The sequence below is a fragment of the Lichenostomus cassidix genome, unplaced genomic scaffold, assembly GCF_008360975.1.
Source record: "Lichenostomus cassidix isolate B80296 unplaced genomic scaffold, HeHo_3.0 HiC_scaffold_40, whole genome shotgun sequence".
Taxonomy (NCBI): domain Eukaryota; kingdom Metazoa; phylum Chordata; class Aves; order Passeriformes; family Meliphagidae; genus Lichenostomus; species Lichenostomus cassidix.
Window position 1 is genome coordinate 2,367,172 of NW_028147459.1, and position 15,260 is coordinate 2,382,431.

Genomic DNA, 15,260 nt, shown 5'->3' on the forward strand with positions numbered 1-15,260 from the left:
CCATCAGTGACCATCACTGACCATCACTGACCATCAGTGACCATCACTGACCTCACTGACCATCACTGACCTCACTGACCATCACTGACCATCACTGACCATCACTGACTGACCTCACTGACCATCACTGACCATCAGTGACCTCACTGACCATCACTGACCTCACTGACCATCACTGACCATCACTGACCATCACTGACCTCACTGACCATCAGTGACCATCAGTGACCATCACTGACCATCACTGACCATCACTGACCATCACTGACCTCACTGACCTCACTGACCTCACTGACCATCACTGACCTCACTGACCATCACTGACCATCACTGACCATCACTGACTGACCTCACTGACCATCACTGACCATCAGTGACCTCACTGACCATCACTGACCTCACTGACCATCACTGACCATCACTGACCATCACTGACCTCACTGACCATCAGTGACCATCAGTGACCATCACTGACCATCACTGACCATCACTGACCATCACTGACCTCACTGACCATCAGTGACCATCAGTGACCATCACTGACCATCACTGACCATCACTGACCATCACTGACCTCACTGACCTCACTGACCATCACTGACCATCACTGACCTCACTGACCATCACTGACCTCACTGACCATCACTGACCATCACTGACCATCACTGACCTCACTGACCTCACTGACCATCACTGACCTCTCTGACCATCACTGACCTCACTGACCATCACTGACCATCACTGACCTCACTGACCATCACTGACCATCAGTGACCTCACTGACCATCACTGACCATCACTGACCATCACTGACCTCACTGACCATCACTGACCTCACTATCACTGACCATCACTGACCATCACTGACCTCACTGACCATCACTGACCTCACTGACCATCAATGACCTCACTGACCTCACTGACCTCACTGACCATCACTGACTGACCTCACTGACCATTAGTGACCATCACTGACCATCACTGACCATCACTGACCATCACTGACCATCACTGACCTCACTGACCATCACTGACCATCACTGACCATCACTGACCATCAGTGACCATCACTGACCTCAGTGACCATCACTGACCATCACTGACCTCACTGACCATCACTGACCATCACTGACCATCACTGACCTCACTGACCATCACTGACCTCACTGACCTCACTGACCATCACTGACCATCACTGACCTCACTGACCTCACTGACCATCACTGACCATCACTGACCATCACTGACCATCACTGACTGACCTCACTGACCATCACTGACCATCACTGACCATCACTGACCACCAAACACCAAATCACCTCCAGGAGCACCAAAAACAGCAAAAATTCCTCATTTTGACCCAAAAAGGTCAAATTTCGACCCAAAAATGGCAATTTTGGGTCCAGAAAAGTCAGTTTTGGGGCTGAAAACATCAGATTTGGGGCAAGAAAAGTCGAATTTGGGGCCAAGACTGTTGGATTTGGGGTCAAAAACTTCGGATTTGGGACTAAAAACGTCGGATTTGGGGCAGAAAATGCCAAATTTGGGGCAGAAAATGTCGAATTTGGGGCCAAAAATGTTGGATTTCGGGCCAAAAATGTCAGATTTGGAGCCAAAATCTTTGGATTTGCGACTGAGAACATCAAATTCGGGGTCGAGAGCTTCGGATTTGGGGGAGAAAATGTGGAATTTGGGGCAGAAAACGTCGGATTTGGGGTCAAAAATGTCAGATTTGGGGTCAAAAATGTCGGATTTGGACCAAAACCATTGAATTTGGGGCTGAAAATGTCAGTTTTGGAGACTAAAGCGGATTTGAGGCTGAAAACGTCAGATTTGGACTCAAAATGTTGGATTTGGGGCTGAAAATGTCTCATTTAGGGCCAAAAACGTCGAATTTGGGACTGAAAATGTTGGACTCGCTGCTAAAAATGTTGAATTTGGGGCAGAAGTGTTGGATTTGGGGTAAAACATGTTGTATTTGGGGCTGAAAATATTAAATTTGGGGCAAAAAATGGTGGAGTTGGGACTGAAAATATTGGATTTGGGGCCAAAAAAGTTGGATTTGGGGCAGAAAATGTCAAATTTGGGCTGAAAACATTGAATTTGGGACTCAAAGCATCAAATTTGGGATTCAAAATGTCGGATTTGGGGCTGAAAATGTTGGATTTGAGAGTGAAAACTTCAATTTTGGGGCAAGAATTATCGGATTTGGGGCTGAAAATGTCAAATTTGGGTCAAAAACGTTGAATTTGGGACTCAAAGCGTCAAATTTGGGATTCAAAATGTCGGATTTGGGACCAAAAACATCGAATTTGGGGCTGAAAACGTCAAATTTGGGACTGAAGACATTGGACTCGCCACTAAAAATGTTGAATTTGGGGCAGAAATGTTGGATTTGGGTTGAAAACGTTGGATTTGGGGTAAAAAATGTGGGATTTGGGGCTGAAAACATCAAATTTGGGGCAAAAAATGGTGGAGTTGGGACTGAAAACATTGGATTTGGGACCAATAAAGTTGGATTTTGGGGCAAAAATGTGGGATTTGGAGACAAAAGTGGCTGAAAATGTTGCATTTGGTGCCGAAAATGTAGAATTTGGGGCTGAAATGTTGGATTTGGAACCGAAAATATCAGATTTGGGGCTGAAAACGTCAATTTTGGGGCAAGAATTATCAGATTTGGGGCTGAAAATGTCAGATTTGGGCCAAAAATGTCGAATTTGGGGCTGAAAACTTCGGATTTGGGGCCAGAAATGTCAGATTTGGGGCAGAAAATGTCAAATTTGGGCTGAAAACATTGAATTTGGGACTCAAAGCATCAAATTTGGGATTCAAAATGTCGGATTTGGGGCTGAAAATGTCAGATTTGGAGCCAAAATCATTGGATTTGCGACTGAGAACATCAAATTCGGGGTCGATAACATCAGATTTGGGGCAAAAAAAATGTAGAATTTGGGGCAGAAAACGTCGGATTTGGGGTCAAAAATGTCAGATTTGGGGTCAAAAATGTCGGATTTGGACCAAAGCCATTGAATTTGGGACTGAAAATGTCAGATTTGGAGACTAAAGCGGATTTGAGGCTGAAAACATCAGATTTGGACTCAAAATGTTGGATTTGGGGCTGAAAATTGTCTCATTTAGGGCCAAAAACGTCGAATTTGGGACTGAAAACGTTGGACTCGCCACTAAAAATGTTGAATTTGGGTCAGAAATGTTGGATTTGGGGTGAAAAATGTGGGATTTGGGGCTGAAAATGTCAAATTTGGGGCAAAAAACGGTGGAGTTGGGACTGAAAATGTTGGATTTGGGACAATAAAGTTGGATTTTGGGGCCAAAATATGGATTTTGGGGCCAGAAACGTCAAATTCAGAGCAGAAAATGTTGGATTTTGGGCAAAAAAAGTTGGATTTGGAGACAAAACCGGCTGAAAATGTTGCATTTGGTGCCGAAAATGTAGAATTTGGGGCTGAAAATATCAGATTTGGGCCAAAAATATTGGATTTTGGGACCGAAAACGTCAATTTTGGGGCAAGAAATGTTGGATTTAGGGCAGAAAATGTCCCAAAACCATCTGATTTGGGGCAGAAAATGTTGGATTTTAGGCTTAAAACATCAGATTTGGGGCAAAAAAAGTCAGATTTGGACCAAAAATATTGGATTTGGGGCTGAAAACTTCGGATTTGGGGCCAGAAATGTTGGATTTGGGGCTGAAAATGTCAAATTTGCGTCGAAAACGTTGAATTTGTGACTCAAAGCATCAAATTTGGTTTCAAAATGTCGGATTTGGGACCAAAAAAGTTGGATTTGGGGCTGAAAATGTTGGATTTGGGGCCGAAAACATCAAATTCAGAGCAGAAAATGTTGGATTTTGGAGCAAAAATGTGGGATTTGGAGACAAAAACAGCTGTGGGGCTGAAAAGGTTGGATTTGGTGCCGAAAATGTGGAATTTGGGGCCAAAAACTTCGGATTTGGGGCCAGAAATGTTGGATTTGGGACGGAAAATGTCGAATTTGGGTCGAAAACGTTGAATTTGGGACTCAAAGCATCAAATTTGGGATTTAAAACGTCAAATTTGGGGCAGAAAATGTCAAATTTGGGATTCAAAATGTCGGATTTGGGGTTGAAAATGTTAGATTTGGAGCCAAAATCTTTGGATTTGCGACTGAGAACATCAAATTCGGGGTCAAGAACATCAGATTTGGGGCAGAAAATGTGGAATTTGGGGCAGAAAACGTCGGATTTGGGGTCAAAAATGTCAGATTTGGGGTCAAAAATGTCGGATTTGGACCAAAACCATTGAATTTGGGACTGAAAATGTCAGTTTTGGAGACTAAAGCGGATTTGAGGCTGAAAACATCAGATTTGGACCCAAAATGTTGGATTTGGGGCTGAAAATTGTCTCATTTGGGGCCAAAAACGTCGAATTTGGGACTGAAAATGTTGAATTTGGGGCAGAAGTGTTGGATTTGTGTTGAAAACGTTGGATTTGGGGTGAAAAATGTGGGATTTGGGGCTGAAAATGTCAAATTTGGGGCAAAAAACGGTGTTGGGACTGAAAACATTGGATTTGGGAACAAAAAAGTTGGATTTTGGGGCAAAAATGTGGATTTTGGGGCCAGAAACGTCAAATTCAGAGCAGAAAATGTTGGATTTTGGGCCAAAAATGTTGAATTTGGAGACAAAACTGGCTGAAAATGTTGCATTTGGTGCCGAAAATGTAGAATTTGGGGCTGAAATGTTGGATTTGGAACCGAAAATATCAGATTTGGGGCTGAAAACGTCAATTTTGGGGCAAGAATTATCAGATTTGGGGCTGAAAATGTCAGATTTGGGCCAAAAATGTCGAATTTGGAGCCGAAAACTTCGGATTTGGGGCCAGAAATGTCAGATTTGGGGCTGAAGATGTCAAATTTGGGTCGAAAACATTGAATTTGGGACTCAAAGTGTCAAATTTGGGATTCAAAATGTCGGATTTGGGACCAAAAATGTCGAATTTGGGGCTAAAAATGTCAGATTTGGGGCTGAAAACGTTGGATTTCAGAGTGAAAACGTCAATTTCGGGGCTGAAAATGTCGGATTTGGGACTGAAAATGTCAGATTTGGACCAAAACTATCGGATTTTGGGTGAAAAACGTCGGATTTTGGGTCAAAAAGCAACAAGAAGATGAAAACTCTCCAGATTGGAGCCAAACCCACTGAATTTGAACCCAAAAATGAGGTGAGAGCAGCAGGTTTGGGGTGAAAAAAGCTGATTTTGGGACAAGAAATGTCGGATTTGGGGTCAAAACCATCGGATTTGGAGCTGAAAATGTCAAATTTGGGCTGAAAACATTGAATTTGGGACTCAAAGCATCAAATTTGGGATTCAAAACGTCGGATTTGGGACCAAAAAAGTTGGATTTGGGGCTGAAAATGTTGGATTTGGGGCAGAAAACATCAAATTCAGAGCAGAAAATGTTGGATTTTGGAGCAAAAATGTGGGATTTGGAGACAAAAACAGCTGTGGGGCTGAAAAGGTTGGATTTGGTGCCGAAAATGTGGAATTTGGGGCTGAAAATGTCAAATTTGGGCCAAAACCATTGGATTTTGAGCCGAAAACTTCGGATTTGGGGCCAGAAATGTCAGATTTGGGGCTGAAAATGTCAAATTTGGGTCGAAAACGTTGAATTTGGGACTCAAAGCATCAAATTTGGGATTCAAAATGTCGGATTTGGGACCAAAAATGTCGAATTTGGGGCTAAAAATGTCAGATTTGGGGCTGAAAACGTTGGATTTGAGAGTGAAAACGTCAATTTTGGGGCAGGAAATGTCGGATTTTGGGTCAAAACTGTCAGATTTGGGACTGAAAATGTCAGATTTGGACCAAAAATATTGGATTTGGGGCCAGAAATGTCAGATTTGGGGCAGAAAATGTCAAATTTGGGACTCAAAACGTTGAATTTGGAGCTAAAAATGTTGGATTTGGAGCCAAAAATGTCAGATTTGGACCAAAACTATCGGATTTTGGATGAAAAACGTCGGATTTTGGGTCGAAAAGTGACAAGAAGATGAAAACTCCCCCAATTGGAGCCAAACCCACTGAATTTGAACCCAAAAATGAGGTGAGAGCAGCAGGTTTGGGGCGAAAAAAGCTGATTTTGGGACAAGAAATGTCAGATTTGGGGTCAAAACCATCGGATTTGGGGCTGAAAATGTTGGATTTTAGGCTTAAAATGTCAGATTTGGACCAAAAATATTGGATTTGGGGCTGAAAACTTCGGATTTGGGGCTGAAAATGTCAAATTTGGGCTGAAAACATTGAATTTGGGACTCAAAGCATCAAATTTGGGATTCAAAACGTCGGATTTGGGACCAAAAAAGTTGGATTTGGGGCTGAAAATGTTGGATTTGGGGCCGAAAACATCAAATTCAGAGCAGAAAAAGTTGGATTTTGGAGCAAAAATGTGGGATTTGGAGACAAAAACAGCTGTGGGGCTGAAAAGGTTGGATTTGGTGCCGAAAATGTGGAATTTGGGGCTGAAAATATCAGATTTGGGGCTGAAAACGTCAATTCTGGGGCAAGAATTATCGGATTTGGGGCTGAAAATGTCAAATTTGGGCCAAAAATGTCGAATTTGGGGCCGAAAACTTCGGATTTGGGGCCAGAAATGTCAGATTTGGGACTGAAGATGTCAAATTTGGGTTGAAAACGTTGAATTTGGGACTCAGAGTGTCAAATTTGGGATTCAAAATGTCAGATTTGGGACAAAAAATGTCGAATTTGGGGCTAAAAATGTCAGATTTGGGGCTGAAAACGTTGGATTTGAGAGTGAAAACGTCAATTTTGGGGCAGGAAATGTCGGATTTGGGGTCAAAACCGTCAGATTTGGGACTGAAAATGTCAGATTTGGACCAAAAATATTGGATTTGGGGCCAGAAATGTCAGATTTGGGGCAGAAAATGTCAAATTTGGGACTCCAAACGTTGAATTTGGAGCTAAGAATGTTGGATTTGGAGCCAAAATTGTCAGATTTGGACCAAAACTATCGGATTTTGGGTGAAAAACGTCGGATTTTGGGTCGAAAAGTGACAAGAAGATGAAAACTCCCCGAATTGGAGCCAAAACCTCCAGATTTGAACCCAAAAATGAGGTGAGAGCAGCAGGTTTGGGGTGAAAAAAGCTGATTTTGGGGCAAGAAATGTCAGATTTGGGGTCAAAACCATCGGATTTGGGGCTGAAAATGTTGGATTTAAGGCCTCAAATGCCAGATTTGGACCAAAAATATCGGATTTGGGGCTGAAAACTTCGGATTTGGGGCCAGAAATGTCAGATTTGGGGCAGAAAATGTCGAATTTGGGTCAAAAACGTTGAATTTGGGACTCAAAGCGTCAAATTTGGGATTCAAAATGTTGGATTTGGGACCAAAAATATCGAATTTGGGGCTGGAAACATTGAATTTGGGGCTGGAAACATTGGACTCGCCACTAAAAATGTTGAATTTGGGTCAGAAATGTTGGATTTGGGGTGAAAAATGTGGGATTTGGGGCTGAAAACGTCAAATTTGGGGCAAAAAACGGTGGAGTTGGGACTGAGAATATTGGATTTGGGACCAATAAATATCGGATTTGGGGCTGAAAGTGTCAAATTTGGGTCGAAAACGTTGAATTTGGGACTCAAAGCATCAAATTTGGGATTCAAAATGTCGGATTTGGGACCAAAAAAGTTGGATTTGGGGCTGAAAATGTCAGATTTGGGGCAGAAAACATCAAATTCAGAGCAGAAAATGTTGGATTTTGGAGCAAAAATGTGGGATTTGGAGACAAAAACAGCTGTGGGGCTGAAAAGGTTGGATTTGGTGCCGAAAATGTGGAATTTGGGGCTGAAAATGTCAGATTTGGGGCTGAAAATGTCAATTTTGGGGCAAGAATTTTCGAATTTGGGTCGAAAACGTTGAATTTGGGACTCAAAGCATCAAATTTGGGATTCAAAATGTCGGATTTGGGACCAAAAACGTCGAATTTGGGGCTGAAAATGTCAGATTTGGACCATAAATATCGGATTTTGGGTGAAAAACGTTGGATTTGGGGCTGAAAATGTCGAATTTGGAGCCAAAATCATTGGATTTGCGACTGAGAACATCAAATTTGGGGTCGAGAGCTTCGGATTTGGGGAAGAAAATGTTGAATTCAGGGCTGAAAATATTGGATTTTGGGGCAGAAAATGTGGGATTTGGAGACAAAAACAGCTGTGGGGCTGAAAATGTTTGATTTGGTGCAGAAAATACAGAATTTGGGGCTGAAAATGTCAAATTTGAGGTCAAAAATGTTGGATTTGGGACTGAAAATGTCAATTTTGGGGCAAGAAATGTCGGATTTGGGGTCAAAACCATCAGATTTGGGGCTGAAAATGTCAGATTTGAACCATAAAACGTCGGATTTTGGGTCAAAAAGCGACAAGAAGATGAAAAATCCACAGATTGGAGCCAAAATCTCTGAATTTGAACCCAAAAATGAGGTGAGAGCAGCAGGTTTGGGGTGAAAAAAGCTGATTTTGGGGTTGGAAACGTTGGGCTGAAAAATGTGAAATTTCAGGTTGAAAAGTCCTAAATTTGGGTGGAAAATCTTCACTTTTAGGCTGAAAATTCCTAATTTTGGAGTGAAAATTTGGGTTAAACCTGAAAATTTGGGTTAAAATTTCCAATTTTGGGTCAGAAATCCTAATATTGGCTGAAAACTCCCAATTTTGGGTTGAAATTTGTGAGTTTTGGGCTGAAAAAAATCCCATTTTTGGGGTTGAAAATGGAATTTTCAGGCTGAAAATTCCGATTTTGGGGTTGAAAATCTCCAGTTTTGGGTCTGAAAACAACAAATTTGGGATAAAAAGAACCAGTTTGGTGGCAAAAATGAGAATTTTGGGCCAAAAAAAGCAAAGTTTTGATATTGATGTGAAAATCCTCATTTTGGTGACTCAATTTGGGATTAAAAAATGCAATTTTAGGTTCAACTGCCTGAATTTGGGGTTAAAACACCAAATTTGGGGGATTTAAATTCCATTTTACCCCAAAACCACCAATTTTGAGCCTAAAAACGCCAAATTTGGGGCAGAAATTCCCAAATTTTTTTTGTTTTTTTCCCCAAAAAGTGAAATTAAGAAGGAAAAATCCCAATTTTTTGATGCCAAAATGGTGAATTTCAGCCTGAAAATCCCAAACTTTGGCTGAAAATGTTGATTTTTCACCCTGAAATCTCAATTTTTGAGCTCCAAACTCCTTTTTTCTCTCAAAATCTCTTTTTTTGGGTATTTTGAGGCTTAAAAATGCCAAATTTGGGGCTCAAAAATCTCATTTTTGCTGCAGAAAAAACAGAAATTGAGGCTGAAAATCCCAAATTTGGGGCCAAACCTCTCAAATTTTATGCCAAAGATTCTGAATTTTGGGTTAAAATCCTCAAAATTTGGTGCTGAAAACCTCAAATTTGGGCAAAAGCAGCATTTTTAGGTCTCAAAATCCCAAATTTTGGGCTGAAAATCCCAAATTTTGGGTCAAAACCCCCAAATTTTGGGCTGAAAATCCCAATTTTTGGGCTGAAAACCTCAAATTTTGGGCTGAAAATCCCAATTTTGGGGTCAAAACCCTCAAGTTTTGTGCTAAAAATCCCAAATTATTGGTCAAAATCCCCAAATTTTGGGCTGAAAATCCAAAATTTTGCATTAAAAATTCCTAATTTTGAGCTGAAAATCCCAAATTTTGGGGTAAAATACCTGAATTTTCTGCTGAAACCTCCGAATTTTGGGCTCAAACTCCCAAATTTGAGGCTAAAAATCCCAAATTTTGGGTCAAAACGCCTGAATTTTTTGCTGAGTTGGCCAAATTTTGGGTAAAACCCCCAAATTTGGGGTTGAAACCTCCAAATTTTGGGCTGAAAATCTCGAATTTTTGGTTGAAATGCCTGAATTTTGGGCTGAAAATCCCAAATTTTGGGTCCAAATCCCCAAATTTTGGGCTGAAATTTGTAATCTTTGGGTCAAAAGCTCCGAATTTTGGCATGAAAATCCCAAATTTTGGGTCAAAACCCCCAAATTTTAGGCTGAAATTTGCATTTTTTGGGTCAACCCCCCCGAATTTTGGGCTGAAATACCCAAATTTTGGGCTGAAAATCCCAATTTTGGGTCAATATCCCCAACTTAGAGGCCGAAAACCCCAAATTTTTACCTGAAACCTCCAAATTTTGTGCCAAAAATCCCAATTTTTGGGTCACAATCTCTGAATTCTGGGCTGAAAATCCCAAATTTTGGGTCAAAACCCCCAAATTTTGGGCTGAAATTTGCATTTTTTGGGTCAAACCCCCAAATTTTGGGCCTAAAAACCTGAATTTTGGCCTGAAAATCTCAAATTTTTGGTCTAAACGATTGAATTTTGTGCTGAAACCTCCAAATTTCATGCTGAAAATCCCAAATTTCACACCAAAAATCCCAAATTTTGGATCAAAACTCCCAAATTTTGGGTTGAAACTCCTGAATTTTGGCCTGAAAAATCTCAATTTTGGGTCAAAAGGCCTGAATTTTGTTCCGAAAGCCCCAAATTTTGAGCTGAAAATCCCAATTTTAGGGTCTAAACTCCTGAATTTGAGGCTGAAAATCCCAAATTTTGTGCTGAAACCTCCCAATTTTTGGCCAAAAATCCCAAATTTTCCGTCAAAATCCCCAAATTCTGTGCTGCAAATCCAAATTTTGGGTCAAAATCCCCAAATTTTGGGCCTAAAATCTCCCAATTTTTGCTCAAAACGCCTGAATTTTGGGCTGAAAATCCCAATTTTTGGGGTCAAAACCCCCAAATTTTGGGCCGAAAATCTCGAATTTTTGGTCAAAACGCCTGAATTTTGGGCTAAAAAGCCCAATTTTTGGGGTCAAAATCCCCAAATTTTGAGCTGAAGATCCAAATTTTGGGTCAAAATCCCCAAATTTTGGGCCGAAAAGCTCCAATTTTTGGTCAAAACGCCTGAATTTTGGCCTGAAAATCCCAATTTTGGGTCAAAATGCCTGAATTTTGTTCTGAAATCCCCAAATTTTGGGCTGAAAATCTCAAATTTTGGGTCAAAAGGCCTGAATTTTGTTCCGAAACCCAAATTTTGGCTGAAACCCCCAAATTTTGGGCCAAAAATCTCGAATTTTTAGTCAAAATGCCTGAATTTTGGGCTAAAAATCCCAAATTTTGGGTCAAAACCCCCAAATTCTGTGCTGAAAATCCAAATTTTGGGTCAAAAATCTCCAATTTTGGGTCAAACCCCCTGAATTTTGGGCTAAAAATCCCAATTTTGGGGTGAAAATTCCCCAATTTTTTCCCCCAAACCCCCCAAATTTCGCCCCAAACCCCCCGAGGCGGGCGGCGGCGCGGTGTTTTTGTAGGTCCTACCCAAACTCTCTCTCTGGCCAGGGCTGATAAAGGCTGAGCCCCGCCCTGCCCCCCCCAGGCCAACCGCCGGAGCCCCAAAATCTGATAAACCCTTATCAGCCCCGGGCAGCCCCGGCCGTTACCACCCCCAAAAAAACCCCGAAAACGCCCCGAAAAATGCCCCAAAAATCCCCCAAAAATCCCCAAAAAACCCCCCAAAAATCCCCAAAAAATATCCCAAAAAAACCCCAAAAAATCCCCCAAAATATCCCCAAAAATCCATTTAAATTTCCATTCAAACACCCAAATTCGCCCAATTTCCGCCCAAAAAATTTTGGTTTTTTTTTGTTTTTTGGGGTGTTGGAGGTTTTTTGGGGGGTTGGGGGGGTTGGGGGGGGTGGGGTCACTCAGCCCCTCCCCCACCCTCCCCGCCCAGCCCAGGGCGTGGCTGCCCCTCCCCCACTGTCCCTTGTCCCTCCAGTTGGGACTCCGGAGGGTCCAGGTGGGAGATTTGGGGGAAATTTGGGGGTTTTGGGGAAATTTGGGGGAAATTTGGAGGATTTTGGGACATTTTGGAGAAATTTTGGGGGATTTGGGGGGAATTTGGGAGAAATTTTGGGGAGATTTGGGGGAAATTTGGGGAATCTTTGGGAGGATTTTGCGAAATTTGGGGGGTTTGGGGAATTTGGGAAATTTAGGAGAAAATTTTGGGGATTTTGGGGGAAATTTGATGAATGATTTGGCAATTTTTGGGGGATTTGGAAATTTGATGACTTGGGAAATTTTGGGGGATTTTGGGGTTTTGGGTTTTGGGGGATTTGGGGGAAATTTTGATGAGACTTTGGGGAATTTGGGGTAATTTTGGGGGATTTTTTGGGGGTTTTTTTGGTTTTTTGGGGGATTGGGGAAATTTTGATGGACTTTGACTTTTTGGGAAATTTTGGGGGTTTTGGGGGTTTTTGGGGGTTTTGGGGAAGTTTAGGTGAATTTGGGGGATTTTCAGGTTTTTGGGGGAGTTTGGGGAATCTTGGGAAATTTGGATTTTGGGCATCTTGGAAAATTTGGGGTTATTCGTGAAACTTTGGGGAATTTGGGGATTTTGGGAAATTTCAGGGGGAATTTTGAGGCATTTTTGGGGTCTTTTTTTTTGGTTTTGGGGGTTTCTGGGGGATTTTTTGGGGGGTTTGGGGAAATTTTTGGGGTTTTGGGGAATTTGGGGTTTTTTGAGGGGATTTTGGGTTTTTTGGGGGGTTAGGACCCCAAAATCCCCACCAAATGGAGAATCCGGAAATTTGGGATTCCTAAAATTTTGGATGTTCATTTTGGAGTCTCCGCCCCTCCCCCCACCCCCCAAATTTGGGGTTTTGGGGTCCCCAAAAAATTTGGGGTCATAATTTTGGGGGAAGGGAAACATCCAGGGGTCCAAAGCCCCCCGAATTTGGGTTTTTTGGGGTTTTTTGGGGGTTTTGGGGGTTTTGGGGTCCCCAGGGTGCTGATTTTGGGATTTTGGGGAGTTTTTGGGGTCCCACGATGCTGATTTTGGGGTTTTTTTGGGGAGTTTTGGGGTCCCCAGGGTGCTGATTTTGGGGATTTTGGGATGCTGATTTGGGGATTTTTTGGGGGGGAAACTCAGAGTTTTTGGGGTTCCTGGGTGCTGATTTTGGGGTTCCTCGGTGCTGATTTTGGGGATTTTGGGATGATGATTTGGGGATTTCGGGATGCTGATTTTGGGGGTTTAAGGTGCTGATTTTTGGGGGAAAACTCAGAGTTTTTGGGGTCCCATTTTGCTGAATTTTGGGATTTTGGGGTGCTGATTTTTTTGGGGGAAACTCGGAGTTTTTGGGGTCCCTGAGGTGCTGATTTTGGGGTCCCACGATGCTGATTTAGGGGCTTTTGGGGAGTTTTGGGATCCCCGAAGTGCTGATTTTGGGGATTTTGGGATGCAGATTTTGGGGGTTTAAGATGCTGATTTTTGGGGGGAAACTCAGAGTTTTGGGGTCCCTGAGGTGCTAATTTGGGGTCCCACGATGCTGAATTTGGGTGCAATTTGGGGGTTTTGGGTGCTGATTTTGGGGGTTTTGGGGGAGTTTTGGGGTCCCCTGGGTGCTGATTTTGGGGTTCCTGAGTTGCTGATTTTGGGGATTTCGGGATGCTGATTTTGGGGATTTCGGGATGCTGATTTTGGGGGTTTAAGGTGCTGATTTTTGGGGGGAAACTCAGAGTTTTTGGGGTCCCATTTTGCTGAATTTGGGTGTAATTTGGGGGTTTGGGTGCTGATTTTGGGATTTTGGGGTGCTGATTTTTTTGGGGGGAAACTCGGAGTTTTTGGGGTCCCTGGGTGCTGATTTTGGGGTTCCACGATGCTGATTTAGGGGGTTTTGGGGAGTTTTGGGATCCTCGAAGTGCTGATTTTGGGGATTTAAGATGCTGATTTTTGGGGGGAAAGTCCGAGTTTTGGGGTCCCTGAGGTGCTAATTTGGGGTCCCCAGGGTGCTGAATTTGGGTTTTTTTTGGGGAGTTTTGGGATCCACTGGGTGCTGATTTTGGGATGCTGATTTGGGGATTTTTTTGGGGGGAAACTCAAGAGTTTTTGGGGTCCCCTGAGTGCTAATTTTGGGGTCCCTGAGTTGCTGATTTTGGGGATTTTGGGATGCTGATTTTGGGGGTTTAAGGTGCTGATTTTTGGGGGGAAACTCAGAGTTTTTAGGGTCCCTGAGGTGCTAATTTGGGGGTTTTTGGGGGAGTTTTGGGGTCCCCTGAGTGCTGATTTTGGGGTTCCTGGGTGCTAATTGTGGGGATTTTGGGATGCTGATTTTGGAGGTTTAAGGTGCTGATTTTTGGGGGGAAACTCAGAGTTTTGGGGTCCCTGAGGTGCTGATTTGGGGGTTCCTGGGTGCTGATTTGGGATTTTGGGGTGCTGATTTTTTGGGGGGAAACTCAGAGTTTTGGGGTCCCTGAGGTGCTAATTTGGGGTCCCCAGGGTGCTGATTTTGGGTGCTAATTTGGGGGTTTTGGGTGCTGATTTTGGGGGTTTTGGGATGATGATTTAGGGGGTTTTGGGGAGTTTTTGGGGTCTCAGGATGCTAATTTTGGGGTTCCACGATGCTGATTTTGGGGGTTTTGGGGATCCCTGGGATGCTGATTTTTGGGGTCTCAGTGGGGCTAATTTTGGGGTCTCTGGGATGCTGTTTTGGATGCTAATTTTGGGGTCCCACAATGCTGTTTTTGGGGGTTTTGGGGTCTCGCGATGCTGATTTTGGGGTCCCTGGGGTGCTGTTTTTGGGGGTTTTGGGGTTCCCACGATGCTGATTTTTGGGGTCTCAGGGGTGCTAATTTTGGGGTCCCTCATGCTGATTTTGGGGCCTCTGGGAGCTTTTGGGGTTGGTGCTAATTTGGGGGGTTTGGGTGCTGATTTTTGGGGTTTTGGGGTCCCTGGGATGCTGATTTTTGGGGTCTCAGGATGCTAATTTTGGGGTCTCTGGGATGCTGTTTTTGGGGTGTTTGGGGTGCTAATTTTGGGGTCCCACAATGCTGATTTTTGGGGGTTTTGGGGTCTCACGATGCTGATTTTGGGGTCTCCCCTCTCCCCTCAGCCCCAATTCGGGGTTCCCATGGAGCTAATTTGGGGTCTCAGGATGCTAATTTTGGGGTCCCTGGGGTGCTGATTTTTGGGGGTTTTGGGTGCTGATCTTTGGTTCCCACGATGCTGTTTTTGGGGGTTTTGGGGTCCCCACGATGCTAATTTTTGGGGTCTCAGGGGTGCTAATTTTGGGGTCCCTCATGCTGATTTTGGGGTCTCCTCTGTCCCCCAGCTCTCTGTCCCCTCAGCCCCAATCGGGGTCCCCATGGAGCTAATTTGGGGTCTCCGGATGCTAATTTGGGGGTTTTGGGTG

General features: G+C 43.2%; 1 long non-coding RNA gene across 1 annotated transcript; it reads left to right on the forward strand.

Moving 5' to 3' along the window:
* The first annotated feature begins 3,774 nt into the window (after positions 1-3,774).
* On the forward strand, positions 3,775-7,590 carry LOC146422533 (uncharacterized). Its single transcript, XR_014848099.1, has 3 exons — positions 3,775-4,541; positions 5,393-5,777; positions 5,966-7,590. It is a non-coding gene; the product is annotated as an uncharacterized LOC146422533 (long non-coding RNA).
* Positions 7,591-15,260: the final 7,670 nt, after the last annotated feature.